This window comes from Otolemur garnettii, unplaced genomic scaffold (assembly GCF_000181295.1).
Source record: "Otolemur garnettii isolate 467f Iridium unplaced genomic scaffold, OtoGar3 scaffold00002, whole genome shotgun sequence".
In the NCBI taxonomy this organism is placed as follows: domain Eukaryota; kingdom Metazoa; phylum Chordata; class Mammalia; order Primates; family Galagidae; genus Otolemur; species Otolemur garnettii.
Genome location: NW_003852397.1, coordinates 43,213,597 through 43,231,755, shown reverse-complemented (window position 1 = coordinate 43,231,755; position 18,159 = coordinate 43,213,597).

The following is an 18,159-nucleotide window of genomic DNA, read 5'->3' as shown; positions in this document are numbered from 1 at the left end:
AATACTAGCCTCCTTCCTTTTGCAAGATGTCAGTATTACACTTCAAAAGGCAAATAAATAAATTAAATTTAAGGTATCTTGGCGCCTTGGAGGTATTTTCTGATTCTGTAAAAGGAAGCACAATTCATACTAAAAATGCTAGCTGAAAGCATAAGCTATGAGCATCAGTGCGAAATATCTTGGGAGTTAAGTCACAGCTTAATGTAAAGAAGCTGCAAGGTCAGATAAAAAGAAAAAACATTAGACCCAAGGGTTTAGTGCAGCTAATGTATTTTCTTTAGTCCACCTAGTACCTTCCAACCAATAGGAGATTTCCCTGCATACCCATGATTTTCATGGCATGTTAGTGGTTTCTTGAAAGCTCCCCTGAACATTGAACCAATTAATACGTACCTGTACTTTCATGAAGTTCTTATGGAAGTTTCTTACTCAGCACTATTCCTGAGGTTACAGTTATCATGCCACAAGTAATAAAAGATAGCTGACTGAGAGAAATCTGAGCAGCAACTAATCGAGGTTATGGAATACCAGCTGTGTCAGAAATGGTGGAAACCCAAACTAAGTCACTGAATTTAGCCTCTGACCATCTCTTATTAATCACATCTTTTCTGTTGGAAATGATGACCCTCTAATTCACCAAACCAAGGTGTCAAAAATCTAACTTCATCTGGCAATGAAAATATTCAAATAAAACTAAACTCTTGGGCCCTTGGATTAAGTAAATATTGATGCTAAAAGCCACTTGAAGAGTGTAATTAATCTACTGCCAGATGACATTGCTAAATTTTCTTGAGATCATGCTATGCTTTCCGCGGGTGCTTATCTCCCTCTAGTTCATTTACCTCACTGTGGACCAGGGAACACAAAAGGATATTTGGACTTGCCAAAATAGCTTTCTATAGCATAGCCTAGAGCCATTTCAATCAAAAGAACATAGCAAAATGTCTTAAAAATCATAGGTGACAGTAGGGAGAACAACATGGCCAAATAGAAACCTCCAGCATTCAACCCCCTGCACAAACACAAAATTCAACATCTACCCACACAAGCAAACACTTTCAGAAGAACCAAAAATCAAGTGAGCAATTATACTATCTGGTTTCAATGTGATATTAAGGAAAGTGGCACTGACAAGGGCAGAAAAGACAATCTAGCATTGCCTCTGCCACCCTACTCTCATCTCTTGGTGGTGCCTCCCACCAGCACATTAAGTAAAGAAAGAACTTTTCACTCCAGGGAAGGGAAGGGAAGTGATTGTAGGACCTAGCATTGATTCAGGGCTGCCATGGTACAAGGGAACATAGCACAGGGCAGAATTCCACTAGTACCCACAGAGGGAGCATTTACATCAACCCAGCCAATGGAAAGGTCTTCTGCCCCCAAACTGCACTTCAAGCTAGTGCTACCACCACTGAAACAAAGCAACCTGGGGCAGAACCTAAATTTGTAAGGCAGTTCCTGCAGCTGTGCTGGCTCAGAGCTAGTGGATTTGGGGTGCATGTGATCCAATGTAACCCAGTGAGACACTACAGTTGGTGGCCAAGTCAGTACCTATGTCACTTCCAGATCCAAACTACATGCGATGTGGCCAAAAGGAAGGACTCAATCCCGGCAGGATTCACCACCTACTGAAAATAGAAGTCCTGGGCTATAAATAAATATCAGAAATAGCCAGGCAGCAGTCACTATAGGCTTCGGAAGAGACTGGGCTGGCTTCAGAGCTGGTGGCCACCAGGGAGTACACCCATAACTTTTCCCCCAATTCCAGAAGCCCAAGATAGAGTGAGGGAAGAGAGTGGGAGACTTTGCCTGGTAATCTAGGAAATTCTACCTTATCTTACCCAAGTTCACCAAAATAGTAATACCAGGAGTCTGTAAGAGTCACAGCAGTACTGAGTTTAGGGTACCCCCCACCCCAAGGATGTTACAGCTATAGAGAGCCAAGAATTAGACAACAATACTCAATTCCCTTTGAATATCTGAAATGCCTTCTTAAGAAAGTTGAGTTCAAACAGGTCCATACTGTGAAGATTAAAAGAAATACCTTACTCTTCAATTCATGAGCATCAAGATACCCAGGAAAACATGACCTCACAAAACAAACTAAATAAGGTATCATTAACTAATCATGAAGTGATGGAGCTAGGCGACTTTTCATATAAAGAATTCAAAATAGCTATCCTAAAGAAGCTCAATGAAATCCAGAGAAGGACTTCAAAAGAGTAACAGAAATATAATGAAGAGATTGAAATTAAAAAAAAAAAAAACTGAGCAGAAATTCTGAAGGTGAAGAATTCAACAGACAAACTAAGAAATTCCTCAGCGTCTCTCTACAGCAGAATTGACCAAGCAGAAAAAAGAATTACTAAGCTTATTGCTTTACTGCTGAATTCTACTAAGCATTCAAAGAAAAACTAACATCAATATTACTTAGACTATTCCAAAAAATGAAGTAGGAGGGTCTACTCCCAAACTTGTTCTATGAGGTTTATATCACCTTGATACAAAAAGCAGACAAAGTACAACAAAAAAAGAAAACTGTAAGCAAATATCTCTGATGAACATAGAAATGTGAAAATCCTCAACAAAACACTAGCAAACAGAATTCAACAACACATTAAAAAGATTATTCATCATGATTAAGTATAATTCATTCCAGGGATGCAAAGATGGTTTAGTATATACAAACCAATCAATGTGATACTTCATATCAAAATTCAGGACAAAAACTATATGATCATTTCAATTGGTGCTGAGAAAGCATTTGATAAAATCTAACATTTATTCATGATAAAAACTCTTAAAACAAGCAACCAAAAAACCCCCTGGGAATAGAAGGAACCTAACTCAACATGATAAAAGCCATATATGACAGACCCACAGCAAGCATCATACTGAATTGGGAAAAACTAAAATCTTTCCCTTTAAGATCTACAACAAGACAAAAATGCCCACTTTCACCACTGTTATTCAACATAGTACTGGAAGGTCTGGCTAGAGAAGTCATACAAGAGAAAGTAACAAAGTCATCCAATTTAGAAAATAAGAAATCAAATAACTTTTGTTTACAGATGATCTTATACTACAGAAACCTAAAGACTCCACCAAAAAAAAAAAAAAAACCCAATTAGAACTGAAAAAAAAATCAATAAAGTTGCAGAATACAAAATCAATCAATATACAAAAACCAGTAGCATTTCTATATTCCACAAGTAAACAATCTGAAAAAGTAACCAAGGAAGTAAACTCATTTACAATAAAAATAAAAAAGAAGACATACAAGTGGTCAATATGTATATGAACGAGTGCTCAACTTCATTACCCACTGGAGAGATGCAAATCAAAACTAAAATTACATATCATCTCATTCTAGTAAAATGGCTTTTATCAAAAAGACAGGTAATAACAAATGTTGGGGAGAATGTGAAGAAAGGGGAGCCCTTCTACACTCCTGGTGGGAATGTAAATTAGTGAAAACATTACGGAAAATCCTCAAAAAACTGAAAATAGAATGACAATATAACCTAGCAATCATGCTGCTGGGTATGCATCCAAAGGAGGGGAAATCAGTATATCCAAAAGATATCTGCACTCCCATATTTACTGAAGCACTATTCACAATAACCAAGATTTAGAATCAACTTAAGTGTCCACTAATCAATGAATTGATAACAAAACTGTGGCACATGGACACAATGAAACACTACATAGCCCCCCAAAAGAATGAAATCTTGCCATTTGCAATGACATGAATAAAACTGGAAAACATTATTTTAAGTGAAATAATTCAAGCACAGAAATGCAAATCTCACATGATCTCACTCATATGTGGGAACTAAATGTTAACAATACTTGATCTCATGGGCACAGTAGAATAAGAGTTATAAGAGGTTGGGAAGAGTAGCTGGGAATGGGAGATAGAGTGGAGATGGATAATTGTGCAAAAATAGTTACGTAGTTAGACATTATGAACAATATTTGAAAACACAACAAAACTATAATCAACAATAAGTTCAAATATACCTTAAAATAGCTAAAAGAGTGAAATTGAAATTGTTCCTTACATAAAGAAAGGCTAATGCCTGAGTTAATGGATACTCCAGTTACCCTGATTTCATTGGTTCGCTTTGTATACCTGTATCAAGACATCTCAAATACCCTATCAAGGTATACAACTATTATGTAACCATAATAACTAAAAAATAAATAAATAAATATTTTTAAAATAGTAAGTGCTTAGTAAATATGAGCTAATTTTCATTTTCCCTGCCATAGATCAAAAATATATAAAAATCTATCCCAGTAAGAATGCTGGTTTCACTTAAACAAAAGCAAAGAGATTTAAAATACAAGTTCATTTCATTTCCTATAGAATAAAAATGCTCACGTCTAATTTGAGTCTCTGCTGATTGTATTAAGGCATGTGTTTTCTCTGAAAGTTCTTCCAAAGGGTCAGGGACTGGACACTAAATTTTCAAAGAGTGACTATTTTTACCCTTCTATATTCCTTACTCTCCAACTAGCACTATTCACTTTGTCAAGCAATTTTCTTAGTAAATGGCCCTAAATTCCCATGCAACAAAGAAATGATAGTGAACCAGGAAATTATATCTGCCCACTGTATTCTTAGCAACAGAATAACCATAGACTTATTAGCAACAAAGAGACCAGAATGAAAATTACATAGGTTCACTGCCCTAACCCACAAATGGTCTTACAGGTATGCTTTTGTTTATTGTGAACCTATCACATGCTTATTGTTAAAGAAATAGTGAAGAACAAAGGAAGACATAGTTCCTGCTGTCATGGAGATTACAGTTTAGAGTAAGACTGATCAAGTAATCACACTAATGAATACATAATCATAGCGTATGACTTACATAGAGTAAGACTGATCAAGTAATCACACTAATGAATACATAAATTAAAACAAATGCAACAAAAGAGAGTTCAAGTTTATCAAAGTGTCTGATAAAAGAACCTGATCAAGACCAGAAGTGAATTAGAAAGCACTTTCCTGAAAAAGCATCTTGTGCTGAGATCCATAAGATGAGTAGGAATTAATTAAGCTAGGAGGTAGACAGTAGAGAGAACTGACTAACTATGCAAAGGTTATGTGGCAGAAAGCATACAAAGTTTTGTAGGACTGGAAGATTTTGGTACTTATAGACCAATGGGAAAGCACTGAAGAGAAGGCAAGAGTTAAAGCAGGATGACCAAGCTGTATACTATTACTAAAAACTAGGGAAAAAATGATGGCAGCTTTTTTTTCTAGGATAGTGGTAGTGGACATAGAGAGATTTTGACATATACAAGAGATGCTCTGGAGGTAAAAAATCTTCAAACCATGAGGTAAGATTGATTTGTTGGGGAAAGGAACTCAGGAAGGAAGAGAGATTTCAAGGAGGACTACTAGTTTCCTGATGTATCCAGCTAAGTCCCAACTTACTCAAGGAAGTAAGGAAGGTGACTGAGCTTGGGGAGTGGTGACCATGAGTTTAGTTTTGGTCTTAGAGTTACCCAAATTTAAAAATATATATTAAACATGCAAATAGGATATTTGAGTCTGGGGTTCAGATGATAACTCTGTATTTGACATGGCTATTAAAAAGGTAGATTAATAATGATAATTGATGTAATGAGTATTGGTGACATTGCCAAGGAGGAAGATATAGGATGAGAAAAGTAAAGAACTTCAAACTCAGCTTTGAGTAAATATTATGTTCATATGAGAAAGATGAGCTAAAGATGACTGACTACGAAGGAGTAAGCCAAGAGAGAGGCAGAAAATCAAAAAAGCTAGTGAAAGTTCTAGGAAAATACAGCAAAATCTCAGGTTACAAAGTCAATGTACACAGATAAGTAGTATTTCTATATGCCAAGAATAATCAAGCTGAGAGTCAAACCAATGTCTCAATAACATTCAGAATAGCTACAAAGAAATAAAATACCTGGCATATACTTAACCAAGGAGGTGAAAGATCTCTATAAGAAGAGCTATGAAACACTGAGAAAAGAAATCATAGAGGACAAAAAACAAGAAAACATATTATGGCCATGGATGAGTAGAATCAACATTGTTAAAATGTCCATACTGACATTTTGCCCAAAGTAATTTACAGATTCTACATAATCTCATCAAAATGCCAACATTATCTAGAAAAAAAAATAACTTTACACTTTGTTTGGAACTGTAAGAGGGCCCCTATACCTAAAGCAATTCTAAGCAAAGCAAAACAAAGCACCACTTTACCAGACTTCAAATTATAGTTCAAAGACACAGTAACCAAAACAGCATGGTATTGGCACAAAAATAGAGATAGCAACCAATGAAACAGAATACATAACCCAGATATAAGACCATCTACCTGTAGCCAACTGATCTTTGGCAAAGCAAACAACACATACTGGAGAAAAGAAGCCCTATTCAATAAGTGGTGCTGAGAAAATTGTATAGCCGTATGCAGAAGAATAAAACAGGACTCCTATCTCTCACTACTCAAAAAAAATTAATTCAAGATGAATAGAAGATTTCAATGTAAGGCATAAAACCCTAAGAATTCTAGAAGAAAATGTAGGGAAAACTCTTCTAGATATTAGCCTAGGCAAAGAATTTATGACTAAGACCCAAATAGCTGTTACAGCAAATAAATAAATGGGATTTGATTAAACTGAAAAGCTTATGCACAGCTAGAGAAATAATCAACAGAGCAAATAGACAACCTACAGAATGGGAGAAAATATTCACAAACTATATATCAGATAAAAAGCTAATATCCAGAATCTACAAAGAACTCAAACAAATCAGCAAGAAAAAAGCAAACAAACTCACTGAAAAGTGACCAAAATACATGAGCAGAAGCTTTTCAAAAGAAGATAGGCAAATGGCCAATAAGCATATGAAAAAATGTTCAACATCACTAATCATTTGGGAAATGCAAATTAAAAACCACAATCAACTTATCCCTGTTGGAATTGCTTTCATAAAAAAAATTCAAAAGCAATACATCTTGGCATGGATACAGAGAGAAGGAAACACTAATACACTATTGGTGGGACTGCAAATTGGTACAACCTCTATGGAAAACAGTACGGAAGTTCCTCAGAGAACTAAAAGTAGACCTACCATTCAATCCAGCTGTCCTATTACTCGGTATATACCCAAAAGGAAAGAAACCATGCCCTTGAATATTTATTGTAGGACAATCCACAACTGCAAAGATGTGGAATCAATGCAAGTGCCCATTAATTCATGAGTAGATTGAGAAAATGTGATATATGTATACTATGTATACTTAGCCATAGAACAAATTAATGCCTTTGCAATAATTTGGATGAAACTGGAGAAAATTATCCTAAGCAAAGTATGTCAAGATTGGAAAATCAAACAAACACCATGAGTACTCTCTATTAAATTAGAACTTACTGATGGGCACACATATGCACAGAGCTAAGTAAAATTCTTTGGAAATCAAGCTGCTGGAAGGTGAGAGGAGGAGAGGGGAAAAATCTACCTGATGGGTACAATGAACACATTTGAGTGATAGATATAGTTATAGTCATGGTGCAGGCATTTCAAAAGTGATCTATGTAACAAAAACATCTGTACCTCCTTAATATTTTGAAATTTAGATAAAGGATTAAAAAGAATTCACTGGATAAAGTGACATGGAGGTTCTTCATGACCTTCATGAGGAAGCCAGTAGGTGGGAACAGTGGAAATGAAGATTAATTTAGAGAAACAAGGCTTTGATAGAGAAAGAGACAGCATTATAGTGGGAGAGAAGTGATACTTACATTGGAATTTTGTCCTTAAAAATGTTAAAGTCTCAAGTAAACTTAACTCTACTTCTGTGGGAGGTATCTAGTAGGGACAGGAATAGCTGAATATATAAGAGAGAGAAGCAATCGTTTATGGTATCTGGTTCCTAACAAAAGGGAGAGAAAGAGTGGAGGGATTGAATGTAGACAGGATGAGGGGCCCTCTCCCTGGTGTAGCAGGTGAGAATTAGGACAAAATGAACCCAGATGTAGGCAAGTTTGCAGGTATGTCAGCCAGAAATTGAAAGAGCCACCATAAAATAGCCTCAAGTTTCTCTGGCTGTGGGAAGAGAATGGTGATAGAGATGGGAGAATTGTGATAGAGATGGCAGAGGTAGAGATCTGAGGATAAGGTTGGAAATTGTGAAATATGAGGACTACATCGGTTAGAAAAATGCTAGGTAGTGTTGAGAGTGCATCTGTGGTTGACAATCACGAATTGTCAGTGAGACAAGCCAGTCCTGCCCTGTGAATTCCCCCAGGCAGTAGATGGTTGTTCAGGGCAACCTCGAAGACAGAGAATTGAAGGATTCTTCCAGGGCTGGGGTTTGGTCAGATGATGCCACATAAAAATGAATGGCAGGAACTTTAAAGTGGTGGCAAGAAAATTGTTTAAATGTTAACCATGGTGTCGAAGCTGGATTGTTGTTCTATTGGTTCCCTTCAGCATATGGTTGAATTTAAAATTCAAAGACTAATCTAAGGAAAGCCCTCAGCTTACCCCTACCAGGTTTGAATGGGTTGAATAAATGACTGAGTGAAGTCTTGCTTTATCTCTGTTACTATTCTACTGTAAGAACTAAGTTCAACCCTACTGCTTTGCAGATCACTTCAGTCATTCAGTTTCTTTTTCTTGACACTATGACTTATATGTGTGATGGGGCACAGAAGTGGCTTTTCCCCCATATGGCTCTAAAGAGTCCCTTACTTATCACTACTATGCATTCATTCAATAACAGCATTTTAAATGTCAGAACAAGACTGGTGCCAAAGCCAATCTGAGGAGTATGCTATATTGTCACTGAAAAATTAAATATTTCCAGATAAATAGAACCACAAATGGACAACCTCTTTATACAGTAAGTTCTGACTTTTCTATTACAATGTTCAAATATCCCATGCTAAGTAGAGTCTTTCTTTTGGATACAGAAGACTGCTATTAAAATGATGATCATTTAATAGAGTAGTTTTCACACTACGACACACAGACAGCATTAAGATCACCTGGACTAATGTTGAGCATGTCAGTCCTTTAAGCTTCTCTCATTCCCAACCCTATTACACCACCACACTCTATCAAAAATCAATTTCAGTAGGCCGAAGTAAACCCTGAAGTCTAGTAGAGTTGCTTGCAGTTTTAATAAGGTTTTGCTTAAGATATTTTTTCTGCACCCTGAAGTTAAGCTTTCTTTTGCACACTAAAGTTTGAAACCCACTGGCTTAGAAGGACTAAATTAATTCTTATTGAACTGACTTGAAAGAGTACTGCTTTTCTGTACATATATTAGTAAAGATTAAATTATAAAAATTATAAATATTTATAGGATAAATTTCATAATTTATCACGGAAACCAGATCTGAGGACATAGCATACAAACTGGATAAATAGGCAGTCCAGAGATTAGAATTTGAGGAGAATTTGAGGAATATTTTTCTATGTTGAATGGCAAAATAAGCTTCGCCACTTCATGATTTCATCTATTAACTCCCCGGTCTCCACTAGCCACTTCTCTGAGAAGACAAGGTGTAACCACCTGCATCTTCTGGAAAACTGGTTTTGCCACTTGACAAAAAAAAAAAAAAAAATTCCTTAGAAGGCAAAGGGTGGAAACGGCCTCTACAAGAGATACAAGAGATTACAGATTGTTACGATTCCATTCTTTTTTTGTTTCTTTGTTTTGTAGAGACAAAGTCTCACATTATCTCCCTCAATAGAGTGCTGTGGCATCACACAGCTCACAGCAACCTCCAACTCCTGGGTTTAGTTGATTCTCTTGCCTCAGCCTCCCAGGTAGCTGGGGCTACCGGTGCCCACCAGCTATGATTCCATTCTGATGGCAGATGCCAAGAATTGTGACCAAAAGCAACATTCTTATCCACGGGGATTCCTCCTGGCCTGCTCGTGTCTGTCTTCCAAAGTGTTTCATTACATTCTCAGGATAGTTGCAAATGCTGAACCCTGAGACAGATATTGGTTTAGCAAAAGTCCGGCCTTGGCAGTGACTCAGAAAAAAATCCTTTTCTTCCCTGACCTTTGTCATATCAAGCTACAAAGATTACCTGACATTTCTCCAGTTATTTCTTATTGTTAAAGCTTCCCTGCTATACTTTGAAAAAAATGGTTTATACTTGGTGTGTAAGTGTGAAAGGATATGTAGTTTCTCAACCCCTAGCACAGAAGGATAGTGAAGCCAGAAGGTGCAGGAGGAGATACAGACTAGCGGAACCCAGCAGGGCTAAACCCGATCATGTACAAACTTGAGTTTCTCCAGAACACTTTGACAAGCATCATCAGCCACTAGTTTCAATGCAGTTTTCTGAAGAACTTGACCCCCAATGAGGGGATAACTTCGCCATGAGAGTAAAGAGTGGCCCTGAGGATTCTCCTTCTCCAGAGGGCACATTCCTTCCCTGCACAAACTGGATGTTCCCTCCTAATGACTGGCAGAGCACAAAAAGCTCCACAGAAGTACTGACCCACATAGACCTTGCCATTCACCAGCATGACAGGAGTGTGGTCCTCGGGACCTCTAGGAGGGGCGGTGGGGGAGCAGCAGCCTTAGCATGCTGTGGCCAGCCATGCCACACTTGTTTGCATATTTCTGCAGCATATTAACTGAGAAGACCCCAAGCTGCCAGCTGCCACATGGATGGATGTGTCATTCTTTTGGTACATAGAAGGGTCATTTTTCATTTGATCCTTTGCATTGTAAGAGTTCATTACTCTTAAAAGCCAAAGATTATAGATAAGGACTTCCCTACTAGTAGATTCAATCTAATCCAGTTCAACAAAAATGTACTGATAATTTAATATGGTCAGATACTAAGAATAGTCTGATTTTCAAAATACTATTTGCCTTGAACTCACCTAGAAAGCTCGTTAAAGCAGAGAATGCGGAACTCTATCCCCAGAATTTCTAATTCAGCTGATCTGGAATGAGGCTCAGAAATGGCATTTTTAACAAATTTCCAGGGAATGCTGATGTTGCTGGTCTAAGGACCATATGACCACCACCATAGACAGCTAAAACATGGCCTTTGGTTCACAGTTAATCTAATCCATGACAGTTTGTTTGCCAGTAACAAGCACTGAATAGTCATTGATGGATGACCAAACAAATGAAATCATAGAATATACCATGTGTGAAAAAGTAGGAGGAATTTATTCTGGTGATAGAATGTGCCATCTGAAGAGGTATCAGGAAGGAGCTAGTTGCATTCTGCTTTGAAGCTCAAGTGGGATTTTTGTAGCGGGAGCAATTCCTGAGCTAAGAGAAGGGAGATGTTGGTGGTTGGCAGTGAATAACCAGGCTTGAGCCTTGTCTCACCAGCAAAAACCACCCTGCTACTGTTCCTCCTTCCTTTACCTTCCTGGAAAGCACCTGCTTCTTTCTTTACCACACATTTCCTCCCCTCTTCCCTCTTTGTGCAATCTTAATATCCTGTATCTGAAGATCCTTGGAGATATGGTGGATGTTTTGAGGATCGCTATCACATCCACTCAACTGACCTCTTATTTCTCAACAGCTGTAATAAGAGAATTTCATGCACACGACTGAGACTCACTCAACTCTTCTCTACAGTTTCTGTCTCAGGATTTCCTCCAAATTTTAGAAACTGTGTCGTCACTTATGCACAACCAGCCAGAAGACTAGGGCAGTTTACATTCTGTGGAACAATTATTATACAATAGGGACAGGAATCAGGGAACGCTTGACCCAGCATCTTGTTCTCTGGAGGCAGGATTTCTCAGTGTGTCTGCTATGGGATTAAATCCAATCACCACAGTGGTAGCCATATTGGTGACATGCCCTTTATTTATTAGTATTGTTGTTGTTGACGTATCCTCCTTCCCTTTCTCATTCTACCTCTCTACCTCAATCCAGTCTCCTGGGATCATCTCTCAAACCCATGTAAACTGCCTACATCTAGCTCCTCATCTCAAGAATCTAAACTGAGATGCAGCCCTTGCAGGAAGCGCACAGCACAGTCCTAACTGTGCTCTCCTTGCAAGTTGTCTGAGGTGTTAGAGGAAACTTCAAGAGCAATGGCCTTCTGCTTCAGTGGACTTGCAAACAGCAGAACATGAGTTAGCCAATTTCCTTCAAAAATGCAAAGCTATTTACAGCATTAATGATAAGATAGGTTGTTGTAATTAAAGTGACAAATTTACTTAGAAATGACTTTAGATTTTTGTGACTTTGGCCTTATAGCTTTGAATGAGAGCTATATCCAGGATAATGCAGAAGTTGTAAACTATTTTTCATCAGTGACATCTAAATGAGTCCTAACAATGTTAGAAAGTGAGATATAAAAATACTTGAAATATATCTGAGTTGACAGACTTATTAATCTGTGAAACAAGAACACTTTTCCTATTGCAATGAAACTCCAGAGAATCAAGTGAGTCCTCAGCCGGAGGGTTGAAAACAATGAAGAGGAGTCACAGAAAGGGTTCTCACAGTTTCATCTAAGATCCATGCCAAGCTGATTCAAACTGGAAACTTGATTTTGTGGATTGATTTGGGCTTTTTCATAAAAGCACAGGCACTTAGCAGCAGGTAAATTTCATAACTCCCTTTCAAGAGGATGATAGCAGAGGCTTTTAGTGGAGGGAAAATGAATGGTCACCAGCATGAATATTTCATCATTCCCTCCCCAGGCACCAGGAGATCACCATATACAAATTACACCGGTGTAGTGCCAAGAGGAAGCTATCCAGAGCTTTCAAGGTAGGAGGTTCCAGAAAAGCACTTGAAATTCTAACCACCCCATGATACGTTTTGAAGACAGCTGGAAACTTCATTTAAGGGTCTTAAAAAGCACTCTATTTCAGGTGTTCTTGCTTTTTGCTAAAATCACTGAATATGCTGATTGGGGAACCACTTTACACACACTTTCAGCCGACATTCTGTTATGAATGAGTTATGTCAGTAAGGACCTGAGTTCCTCTCTTTCTTGTTAATATTCTCAGAATTTCTCCCACTCACACCAAAATTAAAAAATCCCTTATCTTACAGGTCAATAGGAATAAAAGACAAGAACTCTCAAAGTGAGGTAATACAAGAGTAAATGGAAAAGAAAGTATGTATGGAGAAGGTCACAGAGCATCTTCCCTATACTAAGAGCTTAATTCTTTCAGCATACAAAATATATAAAGTTCCTCTATTTAATATTTGTAGAGAGCTTTTTATTTCATATTTATACTTTCACACACATTATTTCAAATGATCTTAATAACTACCTACTAAAAATAGGCAAAGCAGGTATCTTCATCCCTGTTTGAAGGATAAGGGAACTTAATTTCAAAGGGCTAAGATATGTGCTCAAAGTCATAAGGCTGTTTAGCAGCTTGGCTCCAGAATATTGGACTTCTGTTGCCCAGGCTCAGGCTTTCTCTGTTACACTGCCACTCCTAAGCCAGATGGCAGATTGTCCTTCACTAGGACAATGTCCCTAGCAAGTTGTCCTTATTTGTATGTAAAAATCAAGAGGTGCCTCAAAGTGGGTTCTGAAGTTTATTGCATGTTTATTTGTCCTCTGAGAACCAGTTCTTGGGTCACATTGCCTAGATTTGAACTCTGGATCATCCATTTACTAACTGTAAGTTTTTGGTAAAGTTATTTGACTTCTTGTTCACACTTTTTCCATTTATAATATAAACTGGGAAATGGTGTAATCCTTCCCTGGAAGAAGTAAATTTATCCCTGTTTGCAGATGACATAATTCTATAGAAAACACTAAAGACTTCACACACACACACATATACACAAACACACTATGTTAGAACTAATACGTGAATTCAATGAAGTATTACAATACAAAATCTACATGTAAAAACCAGTTTAATTTATTTACATCAATAATAATCTATTTGAAAAAGAAGTCAAGGGACCAATTTCATTTACAACAGCATCAAAGAGAATAAAGTACTTAGGAATAAATTTAATCAAGGAACTGAAAGATCTATACACTGAAAATTATAAAACACTGATGAAAAAATTTAAAAGGATACAAATAAAGAAAAGATATCCCATGTTCATGGATTGGAAGTATTAATATCCCTCAAATGTTTATATAACCCAAAGTAACATACAAAGTCAACACAATCCCTATCAAAATTTCAATGACGTTTTTCACAGAAATAAAAAAGTAATTCTAAAGTGGAATTGCTCATTTGGAATCACAAAAGACTTTGACTAGACAAAGCGATTTTGAGAAAGACAAAGTTGGAGATATCACACTTCTGGATTTCAAATGATATTATAAAACTGTAGTACTCAAAACTGTGAGGCATTGGCATAAAACAAAAAAGACACATTGACCCAAGGAACAGAATAGAGAGCTCAAAAGTAAAGCAAAGTATATGTGGACAAATAATTTTTGGTGAGGTCACAGAGAAAGCACATTGGAGAAAAAAAGAACAGCCTCTTCAACATATAGGGCTGGGAAAACTAGATATCAAAACTAGAAACTGGACCCTCACTTTACATCATACACAAAAATCAACTCAAAATTGATTAAAAACATAAATGTAGGATCTGAAATTGTTAAACTCCTAGAAGCAAACATCAGGGAAAGCCCTTAATGTCAGCTCTGGCAATTTTTTTTTTTTTTTTTTTGGCTATCACACCAAAAGCTCCAGCAGCAAAAGCAACAGTAAATAAGTGGGACTACATTAAACCAAAAAGGTTCTATACAGCAAAGGAAATAATTTTTAAAAATTGAAAGGCAGCCTACAGATTGGGGAAAAATATTTGCAAAGCATATACCTAATAACAGGTTAATATGAAAAATATGTAAAGAATCATAAAACTCAGTAGTAAAGACACCAAATAATACAATTTAAAAATAGACAAAGGACCTGAAGATATTTTTCAAAAGAAGACATACAATTGACTAACAGGTACGTGAAAAGGTTTTCAACATCACTGACCATCAGGGAAACAAATTCAATCTATAAGATATCACCTCACACCTGCTGGGATGGCTATTGTCCAAAATATCAACTGGTGCATAAGATGTGGAGAAGGGGAATCCTTGTACACTGTTGGTGGGGGTGTAAATTGGTATAGCCATTATGGAAAATAGTATGGAAGATCCTTGATAAATTAAAAGTATAACTACCATATGACCCAACAATCCTTCTGCTGTGTATAAACCCAAAGGAAATGAGATCAGAACCTCATAGCAATATCTGTCTTCTATGTTCATTGCAGCATTATTCACAATAGCCAAGATATGGAAACAACATAAGAGTAAATCAACAGATTGACAAATAAAGAAATCATGATATATACACAATAGATCATTCAGCATTATAAAAGAAGTTCATACCATTCATGACAACTCAGATAAACTTAACTTGAAGTACCTTATGCTGGGTGAAATAAGCCAGGCACAGTAAGATAATTACTAAATGGTCCCTTTATATGTGGAATCTAAAGAAGTCAAATACACAAAAACAGTGAGTAGAATAGTGGGTGGCAGGTATGGGTAGGGGGAGGGAATGGGGGAAGGTAGGTCAAGGAAGACAAGTTCACAGCTATGTAGGAGGAGTAAGTCTAGAATTCTAAAGTACAGCTTGATGAATGGAGTTAAAATGTGTTATACACTAAAAATTTGCTGAGAGTAGATTTTAGGTGCTGTTATCCCCCTCACATACACACCAAGGTAACTACTCCAGAGGATGAATATATTTATTTGCTTTACTGCAGTAATCTTTTCATATATATATGTATTAATATATCATAGCTTCATATTGTATATCTTAAACATATACAAGATTAGACATATAGATAGATAAAACAATTCAAAAAAGCCTGGGCATGGTGGCTGACGCCTGTAATACTAGCACTCTGGGAGGCCATGGCAGGTGGTTTGCCTGAGCTCACAAGTTTGAGATCAGTCTGAGCCAGAGTGAGACCTCTGTCTCTAAAAAATGGCTGGGCATTCTGGCAAGAGTTTAACGTTGCTGTGAGCTATGATGCCATGGTACTCTATCGAGGGTAACAAACTGAGACTCGGTCTCAAGAAAAAAGAAAGTATAATAATTTCCTGACAAAACAGATGAATAAAAAATCCAAACAAGTCATCTTAGCACTGAGTTTGTCCATAGAAGCTAGTAGCTATGAGGATGAGGATAATGGTGATGTTAATTGCTAATCTAAAACCCAACTGAGTCCAGCATTCCAAGATGGCCTGTGAATTAGGAAAACTTTTATTTTGGCAAGGTATACCTACCTTTTGGTTTACCTTTTACACAAATACATTTATCTTGAAATTTTATGTAATTCAATTTTATCCAAGTTAGTAGATTTTAACATTTTTAAATACAGGACCATAATGGTTAATCCTGGAGTACCACATAAAGTATGATTTCTTTAATTTTAAAAACAGTGCTCAGGAAAGCTACTATATATATGCCAGAGTCATATAAGTTTATCTACACAGTTTATATATAAAATACTGGAAATCATGAACACAAAAACAAAGACAGTGATTACTTCTGAGGATAAAGCAGGTAAAAAGGTAATATTGTAGGAAAAAAACACAGTGGTTTAAGTTAATGACTTTGTTTTGGAATTCTGTTGTTAGTTTTGTAGATAATTATGTTATTAACTAAATACATAAAAAATAGGGCTGTGTATATTTCAGGGATGATAGTGGGTAATCAGTTAAGGATTTCATTGATTTTTATTTCAGAATATTACTGGTGTACACATGTTTTGGTTACATAATTTGCTTTTTCACATTTTGAGTCAAAGTTATAAATGTGCCTTTCACACAGAATATAATCAATTAAGCATTTTTATGTTTATTTTTTACTATTTTATTTTTATTAAATCATAATTGTGTACATTAATGGAATCATGGGGTACAATGTGCTGGTTTTATATACAATTTGGAATATTTTCATCAAAATGCTTAATATAGCCTTCACCGCATTTTCTTAGTTATTATGTTAAGACATTTATATTCTACACCTAGTACATTTCACATGTACCCTTGTAAGATGCACTGTAGGTGTGGTCCCACCTATTACCCTTCCTCCACCCAGCCACCCCCCTCCCCTCACCTCCCACTCCCCTTTCCCCTTCTTCTTCAGCTATAACTGGGTTGTAGCTTTCATAAGAAAGCTATAAATTGGTTTCATAGTATGGCTGAGTACATTGGACACTTTTCCTTCCATTCCTGAGATACTTTGCTAAGAATATGTTCCAGCTCCATCCATGTAAACATGTAAGAGGTAAAGTCTCCATTTTTCTTTAAGGCTGCACAATATTCCATGGTGCACATATACTACAATTTATTAATCTATTTGTAGGTCGATGGGCATTTGGGCTTCTTCCGTGACTTGGCAATTATGAATTGGGCTGCAATAAACATTCTGGTACAAATATCTTTGTTGCAATGTGATTATTGGTATTCTGGATATATAACTAGTAGAGGAATTGAAGGATTCAATGGTAGGTCTGTTTTTATTTTATTTGTTTAATTCTTTTTTTTCCTTTTTTTAATTAAATTATAGCACTGTACATTAATACTATCATGGGGTACAGTATACTGTTTCTGTATAGAATTTGAAATACTTTAATCCAACTGTTTAACATAGCCTTCATGTCTTTTTCTTAGTCACTGTGTTAAGACATTTATATTCTACTTTTACAGAGATTCACATGTACCCTTATAGGATGCACCATAGGCGTGATCCCACCAATTACCCGCCCTCCATCCACCCTCCACCTTCCCCTTCCCTCCCTCTCCCCTCTTCCCATATTCCTGGGTTAAAATTGGGTTATAGCTTTCCTATGAAAGCTACAAATTAGTTTCATAGTAGAGCTGAGTACATTGGATACTTTTTCTTCCATTCTTGGGATACTTTGCTAAGAAGAATATTTTCCAGCTCCATCTATGTAAACATGAAGGAGGTAAAGTCTCCATCATTTTTAATGGCTGCATAGTATTCCATGGTATGCATATACCACAAGTTATTAATCCTTTCGTGGGTTGATGGGCACTTGGGCTTCCTCTATGACCTAGCAATTATGAATTGGGCTGCAATGAACATTCTGATATAAATATCTTTATTGTAGTATGATTTTTGGTCTTCTGGGT